Source organism: Mastomys coucha, chromosome X (assembly GCF_008632895.1).
Source record: "Mastomys coucha isolate ucsf_1 chromosome X, UCSF_Mcou_1, whole genome shotgun sequence".
Taxonomy (NCBI): Eukaryota; Metazoa; Chordata; class Mammalia; order Rodentia; family Muridae; genus Mastomys; species Mastomys coucha.
The window spans coordinates 130,486,490-130,496,795 of NC_045030.1; the positions used below are offsets into that span (position 1 = coordinate 130,486,490).

The 10,306-nt window shown below is 42.0% G+C and overlaps 1 non-coding gene across 1 annotated transcript; it reads right to left on the reverse strand.

The window, feature by feature from the left end:
* Positions 1 to 9,975: 9,975 nt before the first annotated feature.
* Positions 9,976 to 10,082, reverse strand: LOC116095776. The gene has a single exon (XR_004120724.1). It is a non-coding gene; the product is annotated as a U6 spliceosomal RNA (small nuclear RNA).
* Between the last annotated feature and the right edge of the window lie 224 nt (positions 10,083 to 10,306).

Here is a 10,306-nt window from a genome sequence, read left to right on the forward strand (position 1 = left end):
ATAATTTTATGTGTATAGTTTTGGCTGCATGCAAGTTTGTGTGTATCACATGCATACCTAGTGCCCAAGGAGGCCAGCAGAGGTCATCCAATCCCCCGGAACTGGAGTGACAGATGGTTGTGAGCCACCATGTGGGTGCTGGGAATTGAACTTGAGTCCCCTTCCAGAACAGCCAGCTCTTCACCTCCGAGGTAACAGACACTCCAAGATTGTTAGAATTACAGGTACTATGCACAGCACATATCCTATTCTTCAAACTATATTACTTTTACTTTTAACATTATAAGATAATTATAGCCGCCTTCTGTTTCCTCCCTCCAAACCTTCTGTATACCCCCTTTCTCTCTTTCAAATGTATAGCTTCTCTTTTCATTTATTGTTGTCGTACACATATATGCATATAAGCATTCATGTATAGTTCTAAATGTAAGCTTCTTAGTCTTATCATGTTACTTGGATGCGTGTCTTCGGAGCTGACGGTTTGTTATTGGATAACTACTTGGTATGCTCTTCCCTGGGGAGGGCTATTTCTCTCACGCTTAGCATTCCTTACTTGCTTGTAGTCTTTTATGTAGGGTTGAGGCCTCTTAGTCTTTGCCCTGTCCACGTTGACATGTCTGTTATTGTCGACCTTGTTTAGTTCGTGGTGAGATTTTGTGGGTGTAGCTTCTGACATTCCTAGGAGACACAATCTCACAGCAAACTCCCTGCCACTCTGGCTCTGGCAATCTTTCTACTTCCGTCTTCTGCCATGTTCCCTGGCCATAGGTGCTGGAGTTGTTTTGTAGATGTATCTGCCCCCTGGGACTGTCCACATTTTGATTGGTTATGTTTGTCCGTATTTGTCTCCATCTACTGCAAAGAAAAGTTTCCTTGATGAGTGGTGAGAACGCCACTTCTCTGTGGGAATAAGGACAAGCATTTAGAGTGTAGCTAGGGATTATGCTGGCTTGGTCGTAACTACTTTTCCAAGGTTCGTGACGTCACTAGCCCTGGGTTTCCAGTACCAGGACTGGTTTCCCTCTTGTTATGTGAGTCACATTTCCTATTCTTTCTTTCTTTCTTTCTTTTTTTAAATTAAACTGCATCTATGTCTTATCTTGTCTGCCTGCCTGCCTGTTCTTTGCTCTGTATGCAATTGTGCCCTGAAACAAATGTAGAGAGTTCAGAGGACAACTGGTAGGAGTCGTTCTCCCTTTCTACCATGTATGACCTGAGGATTGAATTTTGGTGGTCAGGTTTGGAGGAAACACCTGTACCTGTGGAGCCGTATCTTTTGCCCTCCAAAAATGTTTTCATTATAGATGTACATCACCATGCTTTACACATTTCTTATTCTTTTTTTTTAAACTTTATTTATTTAGAGAGGGAGAGAGATATATATAGATCATGAGGTCATGCTGCCATGGTTCATAGAAGAGTATCAGAGGACAGAGGATTATCCTTCCACTATGTGGGTGTCTTGAGGATGGAAGGTGGCCAGGCTTTATACCCAGTGAACCATCCTGCCATCCCATTACTATCCTCATTTCTGTGGCTATTTTTATACAAAAAAAGCAGTAGAGCATTCTAGACAGGTGTGAGGCTCCAAATCAGCTAAGCTAGATTTCTTCTATGACCAGGAAGGTTTTATCAGCCTCTTTGAACCTCTGTGAAGTGGGGGGAAATGGTGGCTTCTGTATTACAGACTTGTTCAGAAAGTTACAGCAAAGGTAAAACACTTGCTATAGGGCTCACATCAAGTATTTTATAATTAGAACAAGAATTATTATTTTGGAGGCATTTGGCACCTTGATTAAATGCTTGCTGCAGAGACTACTATCTTCCTACCGTTTCTGCATCTTAGATTATGAACTGAACGTATATATTATTGGAAAAGATTCCACGTAGCTGGCCATGTACTGTCACTAGTTATATCCAGTTACCTGTGCTGGCGTTGGAAAACAAAACAAAACAAAACAAAACAAAACAAAACAAAACAGGTTTTCTTGAGAAATAAATTGGAGGTAGTGTTTTTGCAAGGCTGTGCAGTTTGGGGCGGTTAGCTGCCTGACTCACCCTGCACTGATCAAGAGCTCCCTCTGCTGGGCAACTAGGCGTCACGCATCCTCCTTGGTTTTAAAATTGAGTGTTTCCTCTGGAGAATCAGCTGGAAGGCTACAACTAAAAGGAGCAGCGGGCAGGCAAATATAACATACAAGTAGGAACAGATCCAAATATAAGACATGTTCCAAGGGACCATAGGTTACCAAATGCATAGCTGAAAGGTTAAATACAACCAGGATCTTTTGCAGAAGAGAGTGGTGAAATAAAGGAGCAGACAAATGTGATCAAGGATGCTCTGGACATGGCTGATGTGTGCCCAGCACAATGGGCTGGGCAGAGAGAAATACTTGAGGAGTCTACTGGCTGACAGGAGTATGTCTCTAAAGAGAATCGTGGCATGGGAAATAGAAGCCCTCGGGTTTAGTCTTGAAAAACATGCTGGTATCCTGGTAGACAGTCTGGCTTAGCTATTAATACTGCTGTGATAATTTTTGGCCGTACGCGGATGTTTCCATTCATTACATTACTCTTCTGCATAGATGAATATCCACAGTGTGTTCCTTACAGACCTAGGTCTTTCAAGTTAACTAAAGGACAAGGCGTTCCATAAGTCAAATATTAGTGTAGGTGGAAGTTCGTTCACAAAGATTGTCTTTTTGTAGTGGCTGATGATATTTGCCTTCCTATATTTTAAGGAATGTGGTTTTCACTGAGGTTAAATTTGGCATTACAGAGCTCAAGTGCAGGGTCTGGATTTGTCAGTTTGAAGTGGCATCTTACTTTATAAAAAAAAATCCTTCAGACTAACTTCCAATTCATAACTATAAGTTCACTCATTCAAAACTTATTAAACCAGAAATGTGCAAATATCATGTAGTCAGACGAGAGCTGGTTTATAGGCTCCTTGATGAGACACCCATTCCTTTCCTTACAGGTGGTGTGGCTCAGAACATGTTACCTCTACCCTCAGTTGCAGGCAGAAAACAAATTAGTTATTTTGTAATTACATCACTAGTCGATTCTCTTAAAATAAATGGTGGGCACCAGATGTTTTAATTCTATTATTCTGAGAGATTAAATTTTTTTTTTGGTATATTTTGGTGGTTTCAATATGTTTGGCCTATAGGAATTGGTACTGTTCGGAGGGGTGGCCTTGTTGGAAGAAGTGTGGCCTTAGTAGAGGAGGTGTGTCACTGTGTGGGCAGGCTTTGAGGTCTCCTAGTGCTCAGGCTCCCCCCAGTGAGGAAGAGAGCCTCCTCCTGGCTGCTTGCCAAAGACCATCTCCTTCTGGCTACCTTCAGATGAAGATGTGGAACTCTCAGCTCCTTCTCCAGCACTGTGTCTGCCTGGATGCTGCCGTGCTAATGGATCAGACCTCTGAACCTGTAAACCAGCCTCAATTACATGTTGTCCTTTATAGGAGTTGCCCTGATCATATCTGCTCACAGCAGTAAAACCCTAAGTAAGACATAGATTTTGATCTTCTGGTAGTACCAATTGTCCCAAGAGCCCTAACCCATGTTTCCTTTCTGCTTTAAAACACAGAAGAGAATGCTTTGGGGAGATGGAGTACAGAGGCAGCTACAAAAGAATAAGCAACTTGCTTTACGATTGGGTTAACGTCTTGCTTTATTTTGAGACGGGGTTTCACTGTACATTCCAGACAGGCCTTGAGTTCACTGTGTAGCCCAGGTGGTCCTTAAATTTGGATCAGCCAAGTACTGGGCTTATAGATGTGTTCACACATCCATGATTCACTGAACATTTTCTTAGGGTGGGATAACTCTGATCACTTACCAAACCCCCTAAGGTGTATGAGCTTTTTCATTTTGTCTGCTTCTCTACCTTTCAGCTGGCACCTTTATAAACTTTACTGTTTAGTACTTAAATGGAAATTCTTACCAATTCCTATTCTCTCTGCTTCCTTACCTTCCAGGGTTGGGGGGAGACCAAACTCCCCTTTGGCTCTTTGTGTGATTTCAGGGGAGTGATGAAGGCTCCTATACCCTCCTTCACCAGTTTGGTAAGGCAGAAGTTCCTATTAGTATTCAAATTTTCTATGAGAGAGGTGACAATTCTGCTGGCATGAGATTATCACCACAATCAGTTTCTTACATCTCCATGTTCTTGAAAAAATTATTTTTATTATCATACAAATAGTTTGTGTTTTCCCTAGGCACCACTTGTGTACCTGGTGCTCCAGGAAGCCAGAATAGTGCATCAGGTGTTCTGGGACTGCAGTTGCAGACATTTGTGAGCTACCATTTGGGTGTTGGGAATTGAATACTGGTCCTCTGCAAAAGCAGCAAGTACTCTTAACCACTGAGCCATCTCTCCAGCCTCATTGCACTGTCATATTCTGCTTCCATGATTAGCACCCACATCAGCCTTACTAATGAGTGGGAATCCAAGTTTTTCGGGGCCAAAGTGGTGGAGGAAAGGGACAGAGGTCAAGAAGAACAAGAGAGGCCGGGCAGTGGTGGCGCACACCTTTAATCCCAGCACTTGGGAGGCAGAGGCAGGCGGATTTCTGAGTTCGAGGCCAGCCTGGTCTACAGAGTGAGTTCTAGGACAGCCAGGGCTACACAGAGAAACCCTGTCTTAAAACAACAACAACAACAACAAAACAAAACAAAACAAAACAAAAAGCAAAACAAAACAAAAAAAGGAGATATGGTATATTTGGAAGCAGTTCACTGATAGGGCAAAAGGGACTGGCAATGCTTGCAGCCCACGCTGAAGTTGGATTTTTAAGCCATTTTAGCTTTGCTAATTCCTTCTATTTTTGTCCAGCAAGGAAGCTTAGGAGAAACCTGAGGATAGATATCTCAGATATCCCACACATTTTCCCCCTAAGATGCTGGAAATTTGTGAGTTAAAAAAAAAAAATTACAACAGCCAATATGGAGACAAGTGTGGAGCAGAGAGCAGAGACTGAAGGAAAGCCATCCAGAGACTGCCCCACCTGGGGATCCATCCCATCTGCAGAAACCAAACCCAGACACTATTGCTGATGCCAAGAAGTGCTTGCTGACAGGAGCCTGATACAGCTGTCTCCTGAGAGGCTCTGACAGTACCGGACTAATACAGAGGTGGATGCTCACAGCCATCCATTGGACTGAGCTCGGGGGTCCCTGATAGAAGAGAAGGGACTAAAGGAGCTGAGGGGGTTTGCAGCCCTATGGAGGGAGCAACAGTGTCAACAGGCCAGATCCCCAGGAGCTCCCAGGGACTGGACCACCAACCAAAGAGTACACATGGAGAGACCCATGGCTCCAGCTGCATATGTAGCAAAGGATGGCCTTGTTGGACATCAGTGGGTGGAGAGGCCCTTGGGCCTGAGTGGGTTCGATGCCCTCTCAGGAATGCCAGGGTGGGAAGACGGGGAGGCAGGAGTGGGTAGGGGAGCACTCTCATAGAAGCAGGGAGAGAAGAGATCAGAATCTGGAAAGGGAATAACATCTGAAATGTAAACAAAGAAATATCCAACAACAACAACAAAAAAGAAAAAAGAAAAGAAAAAAGTTTTAGTACGCCCTCATGTGGCCAAACAGCATACTGCAGCACTGACTTTTTTTTTTTTTTTAATTTCTTGTATTTATTTACATAACAAATGCTGTTTCTCCATCCTGGGCCTCCTCATAGAGTTCTTCCACCATCTCCCTTCCCCTTCACTCCTGAGAGCATGCTGCCCCAGGTTTTTCCTCACACTGGGACTTCAAGCCTCTCAAGGATTAGGTGCATCCTCTCCCACTGAGGCCAGACAAGACAGCCCTCTGTTATGGACCAAACCATGCATGCTCTTTGGTTGGTGTCTCAGTCTCTAGGAGCTCCCAAGGGTCCAGATTAGTTAGCACTGTTGGTCTTCCTGAGGAGTTCCTATCCCCTTCAGGTTCTTCAATTCCCCCCCTAACTTTTCCATAGGGGTCCCTGACCTCCATCCAAGGCTTGGCTGTGTCTGCACCTGTCTCAGTCAGCTTGGTAGAGCCTCTCAGAGGACAGCCATGCTAGCTAGGCTCCTGTCTACAAGAACAACATGGCATCAGTAATAGTGTCAGGGTTTGATGCCTGCCCATGGGGATGGGCCTGTCACTCACTAGTCAGTTATTCCTTGCCTTTCTTTTAGACAGGAGTAATTTGGGGCTGAAAATTTTGTACGTGGTTTGGTGTCCCCATTCCTCCACTGGGGGTCTTGTCTGGTTTCTAGAGGTGGTATCTTCAGGTTCCATATCCCTATTGTTGAGCATTTCCACTAAGGACACCTGCATTGACTCCTGGGAGCCTCTACCATCCCAGGTCTCTGGGCCTTTCTAGAGATTTCCCCTACCCTCACTCAACTCCCAGCAGTTACAGATTTCTATTCATTCTCCCGGCCCTCTGGCTCTCTCTCCTTTCTCTCCCCATACCTGATTTTCTCTCCCTATTCTCCTCCCTGTCCTCCGACCTAGGCCTCTCTCCCTCTGCCTCCCATGACTGTTTTGTTCCCTCTTCTAAGTAAGATTTAAGTGCCCTCACTTGGGCCTTCCTTCTTGTTTAACTTCTCTGGGTCTGTGGGATGTATTTTGGGCTTTCTGTACTTTTTGGCTAATATCCATTTACCAGTGAGTGCATACCATGTGTGTTCTTTTGTGACTGGGTTACCACATTGAGGATGATATTTTCTACTTTCATCCATTTCCCTGCAAAATTCATGTCCTTGTTTTTAATAGCTGAGTAGTACTCCATTGTGTAGATGTATCACAATTTCAGTATCCATTCCTCTGTTGAGGGACATCTGGGTTGTTTCCAGTTTCTGGCTATTATAAATAAGGCTGCTATGAACATGGTGTAGCATGTGTCCTTATTACATGTTGGAGCATCTTCTGGGTATGTGCCCAGGAGTGGTATAGCTGGGTCCTCCTGTAGAACTATGTCCAATTTCCAGAGGAACCACCAAACTGATTTCCATAGTGATTGTACCAGCTTGCAATCCCACCAGCAATGAAGGAGTGTTCCTCTTTCTCCACAACCTCTCCAGCATCTGCTGTCACCTGAGTTTTTTATCCTAGCCATTCTGGTGTGAAATGAAATCTCAGGGTTGTTTTGATTTGCATTTCCCTGATGACTAAGGATGTTGAACATTTCTTTAGGTGCTTCTCAGCCGTTCAATATTCCTCTGTCAAGAATTCTCTGTTTAGCTCTGTATCCCATTTTTAAATTGGGTTATCTGGTTTGTTGGAGTCTAACTTCTTGAGTTCTTTATATACTTTGGATAGTAGCCCCCTGTCAGGTGAAACAAGGTGGAATTTGGGGTGAGGAGTGTTTTCTTTGTGAAATTTTGGGCCACAGAGTCTCCAGGATCTTTTATTCTAATCAGTTTTTGCAAATTAGATGCTGGGGCTTTTCTTGGGGGTTTTTGTGAAATTGCCCTGTTACCCTAAAGGAGAGCTACCAACCAGTTCCTCTGCTGATTGTTCAATGTGAGAAGTGATGGTCAGTCACAAGGGAACTAGGTTCTCCTTAGAAAGGTTTGCCTAGAAGAGGGAGAACCACAGTCACTATGCTGCCTAATTGAACCGATTCCTTTCAGGGCAGGAAATCTACTAGAGTCAGCCTAACGTGTTCGCCTACCCTCCTTCTGACTAATAACTCACGACTCGGTGCTAGACAACTCATAGACATCTATATGCATTAATTTGCAATGAACTTGAAGATTTGGTACCAGTCATATGTCATTTTTAAACTTTCATAGGGTAATCTGAGAAATTCTATACTAGATGTTCTAGAGATGTGGAAAGATAGTTTTTAAAGTGACAGCACCAGTCATTGCTTTCTAGATACTGGTATTTGGCTGCATGTGACATTTTTATTTATTTCACATTTAATTTGGTTGTCTGTTTTTAGATAATGTAAATTCTGAATCTATTAAAACTTTAATTCCAGGCTGGTAAGATGGGTCATTGAGTGAAAGTGCTTTTGATACAGCCAAACGATCTGAATTTGTTCCCTGGAACCCACGGTGGAGGGAGAGAACTGATTCACACACACACACACACACACACACACACACACACACACACACACACACACACAGAGGGACACTGCCCTCTTACAATAATAATAAATGAAATGGGTAAAAAGTTTCATTTCTAGTATATTTTCTCAGCTGTATTTCTGCAATATGATTGTGGTGACAATTATCTAAAGATGTGTCATGCTTCTGCCTGCTGATAAAGTGTGATAGCAGTCTGAATGGATATTTGGTTCTTTATTAATATTTCTGATAGTATATTTATAATCTCAAACTTTTTTACTTTTATGACACTGCAATGTTTAATCAGGGTAAACTGTCATAGTGAGGCAGTGTGATTTTCCAGTATTTGCACAAATGTTTTTATGGTTTAAATAGGAAATCTTATGTCAATCTAGAAAGGAAAAGTTTGCATCAATACAAGACTTGATTAAAGTTTCAGCACATTAAAACAAAGGAATTTCCACAGGATAGTTGATAAATGCTAGCCTGATAATGGACCTGGTTTATATAATTAGTAAATTTACTCAATAATAAATATGATGACTATCAAAAATATCGTCCATCATCCTTTTTATTTTATTTTATTTTATTTTATTTTATTTTATTTTATTTGAGACAGGGTTTCTCTGTGTAGCCCTGGCTGTCCTGGAACTCACTCTGTAGACCAGGCTAGCCTCGAACTCAGAAATCCCCCTGCCTCTGCATCCCAAGTGCTGGGATTAAGGGTGTGTGCCACCACTGCCCGGCTATGTTGCATCTTAGAACTTAGAGAACTGCCAGGCTCTACCTCCAAAGTGCTGGGATACCACCGCCCATTTTTAACTTATTTGTACATTCCAAATTCACACATTTCAGAAAACTTAGGGTCATACTATTGGAAAACAATAGCATATATACCAAACCCATATAGATTGTGATAATTTTCTATACAATATAGTTCAACAATTTTTACATAGTTTTTTTATAATGCGCTAGGTATTGTAATTAATATAGTGATGATTTAAAGTCTGTGGAGGAATATACTACATTTATATATAATACTATACCATTTTATATAAGGGACTTTAGAATTAAGCCTTTTTAGTATTTGTAAGAAGCCCTAGAATCAATACTCCATGAATATGGAGAGGTGAGTATAATAAATAAATTTATTTAATAAATGTACAGAGTACATATTCTGAGCTATGCATCATACAACGGACTTTGGTATGATGTATTGAAGAGACAGGAAAAAGACAAATTAATGAATACAGTACAGGGTGTGTTCCAATAGGACACACATGAGGTGCTGTGACATAATCCAAGATTAGGGAAAACTCAGACTACTTTGTGGAAGAAGTGGTTTATTTTCTTTTCTTTAAAATTTTATTTACTTTTGTCAGCATATATTAATTATATACAATAAGGAGTTTCATTAGGATGTTTATTTCCTTGGGTGGGGTGAAGCATATAAAGTTTTTATTTTATGTGTATGAATGTTTTGCACCACATACAGGATTGTACCAGCATGGGCCAGGAGAGGGAACTAAGCACCAGATCCTCTAGAAGTGGAATTATGGAACTGCCTCCAGGTCCTCTGAAAGTGCAGAAAGTACTTTTAACTGCTGAGTCATCTCTCCAGCCCCAAGGCTTCTTTCTTAGACAGAGTTTCATGTATCCGAGGCTGTCCCCAAACTCACTATGTAGCTAAGGATAACCTTGAACTTCTGATCCTCCCGGCTCTACCTCCTGAGGTATTAAGGCATGTGCCACCAAGTCTATTTTCTGCAGTGCTGCAGATTGAACCCAGAGCCTTGGACATTCCAGGCAAGCACTTTACTGCTGATCTACATCCTCCATTTTGGAAAAAGTGATTCTAATTCTGAGTTTTATTGACCTACCTTCCTTTCAAAGCACCTTCATTACTTTCTTCTTCTTTTTTAATGGAACGCTTCACCAATTTGTGTGTCATCCTTGTGCAGGGGCCATGCTAATCTTCTCTGTATCGTTCCAATTTTAGTATATGTGCTGGCGAAGCGAGCACCCTTCATTACCTTCTTAATCACTCCACAACTGAGCTTCATTACACTACAGTCTCCAAGATGACAACAGCTTTTGCCTGTTTGTCTCCTGAAGGATCACAAATAATGTGATGAGTGAATAATTTCTTATCTTACATTGTTGGGACACAGCAAATTAGTTATTAAAGCAATAATTTAATAAGATATAACTTCTAGGGGGTAGGTAGAGGAATGGTTCAGTGTGTCC